The sequence below is a fragment of the Coptis chinensis genome, chromosome 5 (genome assembly GCF_015680905.1).
Source record: "Coptis chinensis isolate HL-2020 chromosome 5, ASM1568090v1, whole genome shotgun sequence".
Taxonomy (NCBI): domain Eukaryota; kingdom Viridiplantae; phylum Streptophyta; class Magnoliopsida; order Ranunculales; family Ranunculaceae; genus Coptis; species Coptis chinensis.
The window spans coordinates 85,066,423-85,078,634 of record NC_141460.1 but is presented as its reverse complement, the minus strand read 5'-3'; the positions used below and the strand labels follow the sequence as shown (position 1 = coordinate 85,078,634).

The 12,212-nt window shown below is 49.0% G+C and overlaps 1 pseudogene; it reads left to right on the top strand.

The window, feature by feature from the left end:
- Positions 1 to 11,069: 11,069 nt before the first annotated feature.
- Positions 11,070 to 11,771, top strand: LOC147499545 (tryptophan aminotransferase-related protein 1 pseudogene; annotated as a pseudogene).
- Positions 11,772 to 12,212: the final 441 nt, after the last annotated feature.

Here is a 12,212-nt window from a genome sequence, read left to right as displayed (position 1 = left end):
GCCGTTGGGGTTGTAAGCAGATTTCTGTCAAATCCGGGTAAAGAACATTGGGAAGGTGTTAAGTGGATATTGAGATATCTCAAGGGCACTTCTAAATCGTGTTTGTGTTTTGGTGGAAGTAAGCCTTTACTTGAAGGTTACATCGATGCGCATATGGCGGTGATGTTGACTTCGATGAAGTCCGCCTCCGGTTATCCGGGTTACTTTGCGGGGGAGGTTTCTTGGCAATCTAAGTTGCAAAAGTGTGTTGCTCTCTCCACTACGAAGCCGAAAGTATATTGCAGCCACCGAAAGTGTTGCAAAGAGATGCTATGGATGAAGAGGTTCTTCGACGAACTAGGGCTGGCTAAAGTAAACAGTTTGTAGTTCTATGTGATCAGAGCGCCATCCACTTGAGCAAGAATCCAAGTTTTCATTCTAGATCCAAGCACATACACGTGCGTTATCATTGGATTAGAGAAGTACTCGAAGACAAGCATTTGTTTATCGAGAAGATCCATACCAACAAGAACGGGTTGGATATGATGACCAAAGTCTTACCGAAAGGTAAGTTTGATATTTGTTGTGCTACCGCCGGAATGGTAGCAGACTCCTCCTGTTGATTTGGAAATTGCATGGAGGTATCCCCCCTCACTGTTCGGGAGGGGGAGATTGTTGGAGTTATCCCTCACATGAGGAGAGAAACAAAGCTGGAGAGAAATGGAGCTGATTCGGCGTTGGATATGTCGAGCCGCGATGCGCCTCGAGGAGGCGCGGCTCGTGTGCCTTTGAATTAGTCCAGTGTTCAGAGCGCGACCCGCGCTCAGAGAGAGCGCACTGCGCTCGTGACTCCAGTGTTTGGGCGCGACCCGCGCTCAAAGAGGCGCACCCGCACTCAGTCTCCAGTGTTTTGGCGCTGTAGTGGCAGGATGCAGGACCGGGATATCAATGGTGAGATGTGCATGGTCAACATAACGCATAAGTTCGCGATCCACCGGATCGGGGTGAGAGCGTGTGGTAGCGGTACGGAAACCCTACACATGGAGCTAAGAGGACCGCGAGATGGAGGAACAGATGGAGGGCCATGATGAGTGGAAAGAAAGATATAAAGAGAAATAGTGGGGGAGAGAGAAAGGGGGAGGATTCATTAATCCAAAGAAGAAAAACCTAGAGAAAAGGGGAGCGAAGAAGAGAGAGAAAGGGGAGTGAGTAGGGCGGAGAAGGAGAATAGTGCCTAAGAGCTAGGGAATAGTGCTTGTAATAGAAACAGGGTTGTAACATTTGGCGCCGCCTGTGGGGAAAACGAAGTAGAAATGGAACCAAAGAAGGCGGCAGGTAGGCCCCGAAAGATAAGGGTCCCGCAACGGATCGGAAGCCGTGGTGGTAGAAGGGGGAAGGACGAGGAGGAGGAAAGAAAGAAGAAGAAGCGCGGCTTATGCGGGAAGAGATTGGAAGGCTGAGGGAGGAAAATGAGGAGCTGAGACGAGAGAGGGAGAGGATGGAGGAGGAGACCGGGGAAGAAACAGGGGAGGAAGCGGAGAATGAAAAGGTGGAGGACGAAGAGGAACAGGGACCGACCCTAGTGGACAATCCGGTGATCGGGTTAACGGTTGAACAAGTCCAACAAATGATTAACAGTGACCGAGTGGCGAATCTTCAACAAACAAGGGTCCAAACGGGCGTGGCCAGTCAAGTGGTGGCGGGGCTGAATCGCGAACCCGCCATAGATGCGATATGGACCCGGAGGTACCAAAACGCCTCAATCGGCGATTCGAGATATGATGAACGGTGACCAGGCAGGTGACCCACGAGATCCATCCATCACTTTAGGCAGCAGATGCCTCTCGGCAAGAGGCGAGGTATGATGGTCCGCGAAAGGCATGATGTTCCCGCCCGCCTTAAGGGTGGGGCTTCCGATCGGTACTATCACCGCCTTCAAAGAGCATAACCAATTTCCAAGAGTTAGAGCAGGCGTTTGTTAACCACTTTATACATCAGAAGAGGAGGGTTGTGGACATCGCGGCCTTATTTAACGTTAGACAGAGATCCGCAGAATCGGTCAGAGAGTATCTATGTCGCTTCAAGGCAGAGACCCTAAAGGTAGAGAATTTGGATGAGAGGACAGCGGTAATAGCATTCGAAAGGGGGCTGCGACCTGGAACGGCGGTCCATCAGTCCGTGGCGAAGAACGAGATCGCGACATTGCACGAGTTATATCCGCGGGTAGAGAAGTATATTAGATATGAAGACACCATGCAGAAAGAGTCGAAGAGGGGAGCCAAGACAGTATCGGCGGTAGAGAAAGGGGGTGAATGCAAAAAGACAAAGGGAAGTGACCGAGGCGGGGAGAGGTACCGCGGATAGTCCTCAAGGCCGGAAAGAGGAAGGGAGATAGCGCGGAGAGAGCAAAGGGAGCGGAAGCCATACCACGAGGTGGAACATGCCCCGTTGGCGAGACCGTTGAGTGAGATACTGCCGCTGATTAAAAATGTGCAAGGATATGAAGGGCCGCGAACCATTCCGGCCGAAATGCCCAACAAGCCATACTGTGAGTATCACCAGGTGCGCAATCACGAAACCAATGATTGTTATGCCTTGAAATGGTTAGTCCAGAGATTAATAGAGAAGGGGATGCTGAGGGAATTCGTAGGGGAAACTCCAGACCGGGAGCCTGGGCTTGCCGCGGGACGAATATTGGGAACCATAAATGTTATTTTCAGCGGGGAAGCGTTGAGTCACAATGCCCACCGGGATAAGGTTAGGAGGACGGCGAGTATTCAGTAGGTCAATGAGTCCCATAGAGGGCAGAGATGTAGAGCAGAGTTAATGAGCGGGGATGAGAAAATTACATTCTCCAAGGCAGACCTCCGAGGCGTGGATACGCCACACGAGGATGCGTTGGTTATTACAGTAGCGATGGGCAATTATGTGGTCAAAAGGGTCCTGATAGATCGCGGGTGGTAGCCGTGGATTTGCTATTCAGAGGAGCTCTTGAGGAGATGGGGATCAACCCGGCAACCGGAGACCTCCGTGGACAAGTTTGTATGGATTCAATGGAAGTGTTACGAGCCTATGGGGAACTTCGCGCCAAGAATAACGGGGCCCGTGACAGTGTTCTCAAGGTTCATGGTGGTCGACTCCAACTCCCAATACAACGCAATCCTGGGGAGGAGATGGATACATGAGATGAGGGCGGTGTCGTCGACTTACTATCAAGTTATCCGATTCCCTACCCCAACGGGAACATATGAGGTCCGCGGAGATCAGGTGGCATCCAAGAACAGTCACCAGAATACAATCAAAAGGATGTCCCGCGAACCAGAAGAGGAGTCGACGAGCTCTAGGAAGAGGCCGACATAGCAACTACAGTGCGGGGCCGTGGAGGAGGGGGAGGAGGTCGCGACGGCTCCAAAAACTTTAGACGAGATAGAAATAATAAACTTGGGAGAGGGCGAAGAGGAGAAGTTCACATCGATAGGGTCGAGTCTTACAGAAGAATGGAAGGGTAAGTTGGTGCAATGCTTGGTGAAAAACAAAGACGTCTTTGCGTGGGGGATAGAGGATGTCACTGGTTTAGATCCGGAGTTTGCATGTCATCGCCTGCACATGAGGGAGGACGCGAAGCCAGTGAGACAGAAGATGAGAGGCATGAGACCCAAATATGCAGAAGGAATCCGAGAAGAGGTTGCAAGGCTAAAGGGCGGGGATAATAAGAGAGGTGGAATTCCGATCGGGTTGTCCAACGCGTGGTCGCGTGGTCCCAAAAAAAATGGAAAGGTCCGGATGTGTGTGGACTTCACGAACGTAAATCTAGAGTGTCCGAAGGATAGTTATCCGATGCCTCGAGTGGATGAGTTGGTGGACAGGACTGCGGGGTTCAGCATGTTCTCATTTATGGATGCGTCTATGGGGTACAATCAGGTGGCAATGTATGGACCGGATCAGGAAAAAACCTCCTTCGTAGTGGAAGGGGGCACATACTGCTATACTAGAATGCCATTTGGATTAAAAAATGCAGAAGCCACATTCCAGCGCTTGGGAGAGAAGATGTTCGAGGGCAAAATCCAAAAAGGCATTGAGATATACATCGATGATATGGTGGAGAAGAGTATGTCAGAACATGAGCACTTGGAAGGGTTGGAGGAGACATTTCAGATACTGCGAACACACAATTTGAAACTCAATCCCGAGAAGTGCACATTTGGAGTCACCACAGGGAAATTTCTGGGGTATATTGTGACACAGCGAGGAATAGAGGCCAACCCAGAGCAGATAAGATCATTGGTGGAGATGCCATTACCAAAGATGTTGAAGGAGGTGCGCCGTCATCGGAAGCGGTCGCGCGCTCTCAATAGGTTCATCTCAAATCATCCGACAAATGTAGGCCACCAGATTGCACTATTGAGAAACACCACAGATTTCACATGGACGCAGAATGTGAACAGCATTCAGGGGGCTTAAAAGGTATTTAGAGGGTACACCGTTGTTGTCGCGACCCGAAGAGGGAGAAAAGTTGTATTTGTACCTGGGGGTCACAGATTATGCAATCATCTCGGTCCTCGTTCGAGTAGTGGATAAGATAGAAAGACCAGTGTACTTTCAGAGTAAGACGTTGCTGGATGCGTAAAACCGATATACGGCGGGAGGAGAAATGCGCCTTTGATATTTTCTGCTCTGAAGCTGAAGCCCTATTTTGAAGCCCACGCAGTGATCGTGGTTAGGAACTTGCCTCTTAAGCAGGCTTTGAGAGCAGAGAAGTCAGGAAGAATGTTGAAATGGGCCGTGATGCTAAGTTTGTATGAGATCCAATATCAGGTTAGGACGGCGGAGAAGGCTCAGGCAGTGGCGGAGTTCCCCGCAGAGGACCCTACATGGGGGGAGGAGATGGTTTTGGAACCGGAGAGGGAAGAGGAACTGAATAGCTTGAACCCATGGGACGAAAGAAACGGTTGGAGAGTGTTTTTGATGGATGGTCAAGAACGGATGCCGACAAATGAATTGGTGTAGTATTGGTCACGCCGCACAACAACAAAGCTAGAGTCGACAATGAAATTGGGTTTCGCAAAGATCCAACAACGGGTGGAGTATGAGGCGTAATCGCGCATGAGAATGGCAGAAGGCCTGGGGGTGAAGGAACTCACTATATACTCTGACTCCAATTTGGTAGTGTGCCAGGCAAATGGAGGGTTCGCGGCGAGATGTCCCAGGATGGCAAGATATTTGGGAGTCTTGCAAAGCTGGGCGTCGAAGTTCGCGCAAATCCGCTTTGTACATTTTAACCGAGGGGAGAATCGCCACACAGATGCTCTGGCTTATGTAGCCGCTGCCATGCCAGGGACCGGAGAAAGGACCCTCGAAGTGAGGAAGTTGGACAAGCTGGCACCGAGGAAGCATTGGGAGTGATGAATACCGCGGAGGGTGAAGAAGGATGGGTGGTGCCTATCAAGCAGTTTTTGACAGGGGGGGAGGGGATTTGTCCCAGAGAAAGACGGAGGTTGGAACAGACATCTCGAAGGTACACGTTGGTGGGAGGTGAATTATATCGGAGGAATTTCAATGGGCCTTTGTTAAGATGCTTCAAATAAACCGCTCAAGAGGTGCTCAGTGAGTTGCACAAAGGGGATTATGGGAGCCACTCGGCGGGCAGGACAACCGTACACAGGTTGTTAACACAAGGTTACTTCTGGCCTCACATGAAAAGAGACGCCGTGGAATTTGCCAAAAAATGTGAGAAGTGTCAGAGGTTTTCTCAGTTGATATTGGCCCCGGCAGAGCCGCGACAAGCAGGTTCAGCCCGCGGGCCATTCGCGATATGGGCCCTTGATGTAGTGGGACCGCTGCCCATGGCCGCGGTAAAAGGAGATTCTTATTGGCCGCGACGGACTATTTTACAAAGTGGATCGGGGCCGCACTATTGCAGCAGTGAAAGAGGTGCAAGTGATCAAGTTCTTGTGGGAAAACATCATATGCCGTTTCGGGTTGCCCTATTCTATCATTGCGGATAATGGAACCCAGTTCCACGGGATCAAGGGTTAGAGTTTTTGCAAAGCGTATCACATTAAACAGAATTTCGGCCCCATACAACCCCCGGGGAAATGGACAAGCGGAGTCCTCTAACAAAACCATACTTAACAATCTCAAGAGGAAACCGGAAGGCAAGAAGCGGGTCCCGGGCGATTTAACTAAATCGGTGCTTTTGGCCTATCGGACAACCCCACCTAACCTCGACCAAGGAGACCCCTTTTCATTGGCGATGGAGTAGAGGCCGTGATACCGACAGAAATGGTGGCGGCAACCACTAGGACCTCGGCTGTCAAGGATGGGTCAAACTGGGGCATTTTGGCTAGAAACATGAACCTAGTAGAAGAAAGGAGAGACACAGCGCGCATCAAGCTGGAAGAATATCATCGCCGCCTGCAAAGGCAGTACAACAAGAAGCTGAGAGTGAGGAGATTTAAGGTGGGAGACAAGGTTCTTCGGGTGACCCTGGCACCAAGAAAGCAAGTGAGGGAAGTTGGGTCCCGACATGGGAGGGCCTTACGTGGTGGTCGAGGTGGGGGAACAGCACCTACAAAGTTACAACCTGTGGAGGGCACAGCGGTGGATAGGCCGTGGAATATAAGGTTGCTGAAAAAATTTTACGAGTAAATGTAATGAGAGAAACTGAAAACGGCATGAGCTATTTGTACATATATAAAACCGTAGCACTTTTGAGTTAAGTATTATTGCATGAGTTTTCATTGCCCCTCAGAGTGAAGGGAAGGGAGGGGGTGAGCCCTCCAAGGACGAGAGGTCCAAACTTTAGTGGGGCAAAAAGAGTTGCCACACGAAGATGAGGTCTCACAAGGCCGGGGTGAGAGGAGTTGCCTCGGACCTATGTGAGATAGGGGCAAACGGAAGCGAAGAGGCTTCCGCGCGCCGCAGGTAGAGTGCCTGCCAGAGGTAGAGAGAGTGGCGGAGGCCTGGTCTGGGCGTGGGGCAAACAAATCAAATATTCCCAACTAATGGGGGTGAATACACTAATAGGGGCCAGTTATTGCTGGATCCATATACGAGTAAGAGGGTCGATGGAAACAATCAGGGCAAACAGGCAAAACATAATATGAACATCCCAACTGGTGGGGGTGAAAATACGACAAAATGTAGCATAAAGAGTATGACAAAGTAGCATCAAAAGAAGCCTAGCCAGGGCATAAGCAAGCTATTTTCAAGACACAATACTTTCGCGGATCACGAACTCGGCGGCTTCTTCTAGGACTTCATCCGCAGCCGCGTCTATCGCCTCGGCTACCAACACAGCGGCCTCTTTCCCGTCCGGCGTGAGTCCGGATTGGCACGGCGACCTCAGATAGGGGAGCAGGCGGTGGGCTTCGGGAAGGAGACGGCATTCTTTGGTGAGCCGGTCAAAAACTCCTCCTTGACCTTCTTGGCCACCCCTCTTCGGCTTGGGCCCGAAGTCGCCCCGGAGCTCGCCCATATCGGCCTCTCATGTTGTTTAAGGAGAGCCGATACATCCTCCCCGATGCTTCCGAGAGGGAGTCCAGAGCGGCGGCATTCTTTGAAGGGTCTCGCTACCGGTTACTCAGCGGTCATTAACCTTTGTCCATATAAGCAAGGTGGGCGGCCTCAGCAGTTTTAAGCCTCGCTTTGGGCCCCGAGCTTGTCTAGTTCCGCGGGCTGCATTCTTTTGTTCTAGATGGGCTTAACTAAGTCTTGCACCAAAGAGGTCCGCGGATCATGAAGGAGATATCCAAACTCATCTGGAAGAAGGAGCAGAAGTTAGAATACTCAGAGAGATGGAAGAAAGATACTTGAATGCAAAGAAAAAGTTACCTTCTCCCAGCCGGTGAGACTCAAAGGAGCCCCCCTCAGCGTACGCCATATCTTTGGGGAGATGAGACCCGAAGAACAGGGAGGAAGCCACTGCCGGATTTTCCAAGGCAGAGTCGTTGACATTTAGAATGCGGTTTCGAAGCTTGAAAGCGGGGCAAAATGGAGGAAGGGGTCCAGCGGCCTCCTTATCAGCCCGTGGTGCCACCTCCTTCCCGGGCCGCTATTCTGCATGAGGAGGTGCGGTAGGCTGGGATGTGGTCCTAGTTGGGGGACCCTCTTCAGGAGCTGAGGGCCGTGGACGTTTGGAGGCAGGGGGAGGAGAGGAATTAAAGCAAAGTGGCGAGGGGGCAAAGAATGGGGACGACATCCTCATCCGAATCCGCGTCGAAGAGTTTGCGTTTGTTTCATGTCGAAGTTTGAGAGGTGGTGGAAAGGGAATGAGAGGATGAGTATTGATCTTCCCAAGTGGGTCGGGGATCGGTATGGAGTAGGGGGGCCGCGGAGGAGGAGGAGTGGTCTTGGCGAACAGGCTTGGGGGGCGGAGTGGGGGTTTCGCGGTATGGCGCTTTTTCTTAGGAGGTGGTATGTCACGTGGTTTTCTCTCTTTGGGGGGAGGAGGACGGAAAAATGAGGAGCAATATTTTCCTATGGATTTCAATTCAGGATCGGACAAGAAGGGAGAGCGAAAAAGGGTCAATCCCAAGTATCACGGCTTGAGCAGGTCCCAGGTCGCGAATCTTCTGGAAAGTGGGGGAAGAAATGTGGTCGTAGGGTCGCGACTTTGAGTCGGGGCGCCAACCTGAAATAGAAAGCCGTCAAGTCAGATGAGAAACCAAAAGATATACATCAATGGGGGTAGATAAAGAGGGAGACTCACCACTGGGAAGAAAAGCCAAGTGGTTAAGATTCAGTTCGGGTGGAAGATCCGCGGAGAGGAAATTGCCCGAGATATAAAAGAGGGTAGTGATGCCACACTTTGTCCGGAGGAAGTGACACGAAGAATAAAATGCCGTTTTCTAGGGCGGACACAAAAAGAGTGATAGCCCACACTGATATCCTTGGTGCTCTTTTTGATGAAGAAGTGAGCGGTCATGTCGCGAACCGTTATCTTGGGTACTTCAGAGCGGTTGTAGTGGTTCGCGGCATACATGACCCTCCAGAAATTGCCAATGCCTTGGCAAGGGGGGATGTTAAAGTGATTACACACCTCGACATCAAGACGTGTGAGGGGCAAACGCAGGCCGGCAACAATCTATCCTACCGTGGCTACGAGGCACCCCGGCCTGTAGGGGACCAGATGCTGGAAGTGAGTTAGGTCAGGCACATGTTCTAAGATGACATCAGCGGATATCCCGTAAGCCGCTTTAACAACCTCAAGGTTAGGTCTACAGTTGCGCAGTGGGGGCGGTGGGAGGGCAAAAGCTTGCCCAGAGATTGAAGGGGCCTCGGTCTGGTCGGGGAAAGGTGGGGAAGCAAGGCTACGGGACGGGAAGAGGGGAAGAGGTGGCGGATCTCGGGCCGACATCGCGGGTCGGTGGAAGACATCCGACAAAGGCGGATGGAGAAAGAAGGGGAGATGAACGATTCTAACACAAAGGACAAAGGAGAAATGCGCAATATAGCAATTAAATGGGGCTAGAGAGAAGAGGAGACCAACCCGAGGTAAAAGGAAAGTGCCGAGCAAGAATTTTCGCAGAAGAAACCGAGAGAAGACGACCGTCGCGGCGAGTATTAATCGTGCCGGAAAACAAGAAGAAAGGCATAGGGAGAGGGAGGAGAGGAACCGAAAGGCAAAAGAAAAGCTAAGTGAGAGAGGAAAAATCGAGCGGGCTTTTATAAGAGGAGGGGTAAAATAGTAATTTGAGGGGAGCTGAAATCGGGGGGACACCAAAAGGAACCAGCAAGTGAAGGACACGTGGATGCACAAGAAAACGAGGGCGCCGGTTGTACTCACGCGGAAACTAGTGAATGGGTGAAAGGAAGACGGAAGGCTACGGTTGGAAAGTTTAATGTATTTTCTCCCGATGAGATACTATCGCTGACTCGAGAGGGGCATCCAGAAGGGCGGGATGCAAAGACCGGATATCAATGGTGAGATGTGCCGCGGTCAACATAACGCGATAAGTCCCGATCCAACCGGATTGGGGATCCCGTGGTCGTCAACGGAAACCCTACACATGGAGCTAAGAGGACCACAAGATGGAGGGCCATGATGGGTGGAAAGAAAGATATAAAGAGAAATAGTGGGGGAGAGAGAAAGGGGGAGGATTCATTAATCCAAAGAAGAAAAACCCGAGAAATCGGGAGCCGAAGAGAGAGAAAGGGGAGTAGGGGAGAAGGAGAATAGTGCCTAAGAGTTAGGGAATAGTGTTTGTAATAGAAACAGGGTTGTAACAGGCGCGACCCGCGCTCAAAGGGGGTGCACCCGCGCCTAGGTCTAATTTTCGTGGGCTTCGCTACAGTAACAGCGAAATTTGGTTTTTGGAGATAAAAACCAAAATCAAGGTTTTGGAAAACCTAACCAACCAAGTCAGAAGGATTGGAATCCAGACTAAAACAAAGAGAGAGAAACCCAATCTTGAAAGCTATCAAGATTGAGAGATAACCTTTACAGAGATACAACCCTGTAAAGAGATAAGAGTGATCTAGTAAGGTGAGAGACTGCAAGGAGTGATTGTAATATTCCTTTCCACTTTATTAAGAACTGGCTCTTGTGGAAGTAGGCATCATTGGCCGAACCACGGTAAATCTTTGTGTTGTGGTTTGCTTTTACTGCTTTACATTATTATTTGTTGTTGATAGTTGTTTAGCGAGTTGGGCATGTTAGTATAGGTAGTTTGTGATATTTAGAATTCATCTGGAGTTGAAGTGTGTTCATACAAGTTATCTGTGTAGTGGGGGAATCGATTGGTATTGGTATAATCCCCAACACTCACCTCTTATGTGATTAAGGTGTTATCCGCGTTGAATACGTTTTTTGTATCAGTGATCTGATGACTCCTAGACCGTCTTGATTCGCATACAAGCGTTTGTGGTGAAACCATGCTCGGTATTTAATGAATTCTGTGTAGTTTATAATAGTTTATATAGTTTACTAATGAGAAATAGTTATCTAAATTTCAAGAAAGCAAAATGAGTTCTTTTAAAAGTATTAGTGGCTTCTTATCCTAACAGATCGATAGTTGACAATACAGTTTTCTCTGTAGAGATCTACAAGACACACATATCCAAGAGACTAAGAGATTCAGAAGAGAAAGATGGGTAACAAAAAACATGTAGCTGATAGAAAACAGGACTATTTTTCTCTGGAAACAAAAGAGAAATGCATGAACTCTTCAGACATAGTTATAAACCTTGAACTGTGAGTGCATTAATTTTCTATGTTGAGGCTCAAGAGGAGGCTGCATTGTATCTTAAACCAAGTTTTACTATTATTTTCGCAACTATAACATTTACTGTCCACATAGTATATGTAGGGATGATCCAACTGTGTTCGAAGAGTACTGGCGAAAAGTGGGAGACAATGGTTCGATCACAATCACTGCTAATCAACCTTTGAGCTATTACTCCAATACCAAAAACTTGTGCGGCTTTCTAGAACCAGACCTCTCAGACGAGATAAAGAAACTGCATGAGTTATTAGGTAATGCTGCAGCTGACAATTCTTTTATCGTGGTCGGAAACGGATCGATTCAACTCCTTCAAGCCGCCCTTTATGCTCTGTCGTCTTCAGATGCAGCTGAGCCCTTCCATGTAGTGTCTGCTGTTACATACTACTCAGTAAGTCTCATTTGTTACAATTATTTACTTCAACGAACTAAATTTTATGTATCCCTTAAATCACGCTGGCTTGTTGGTTGTAGTCGTATCTGAAGTTTGGACTATACAAATGGGCAGGCGATGCACGTACTTTTGAAAAGGAAGAGCCATATATTGAGATTGTAACCTGTTGTGAATAATTAACTGCGGAAACAACGTTACCCACACCAAACGGATCAATCCTACACAAAGATTGATCTTTCTCAATAGACAAGACTTCAACACCCTCCTAGCAATATCCCAACACTTCTCAATATCAAATAACAAGCATATGAAATAAAACAATCAATGTAAAAGAGGAACAAACCACAAGACGAGATGTATCGTGGTTCGGCAATTTGCCTACATGAACGAGTTCCAAGCTTTAATAGATGTCCGGAGTAACAGAGATTACAAGTCTCTCTCAATTCACTCACAAAGAATGAACACTCAACTCACAAAGAATTGTTCTCTTGTAATCACTCTCTTTCTTGGTTTTGGAAAAGTTAGGTTTTCCAAAACTGATTTTGTTTTATACCAAAACCAAAAATCGCGATTCTTGAAAGGCCCATAAAAGAGACCTCGGCAAGCTGGCTTTCTGA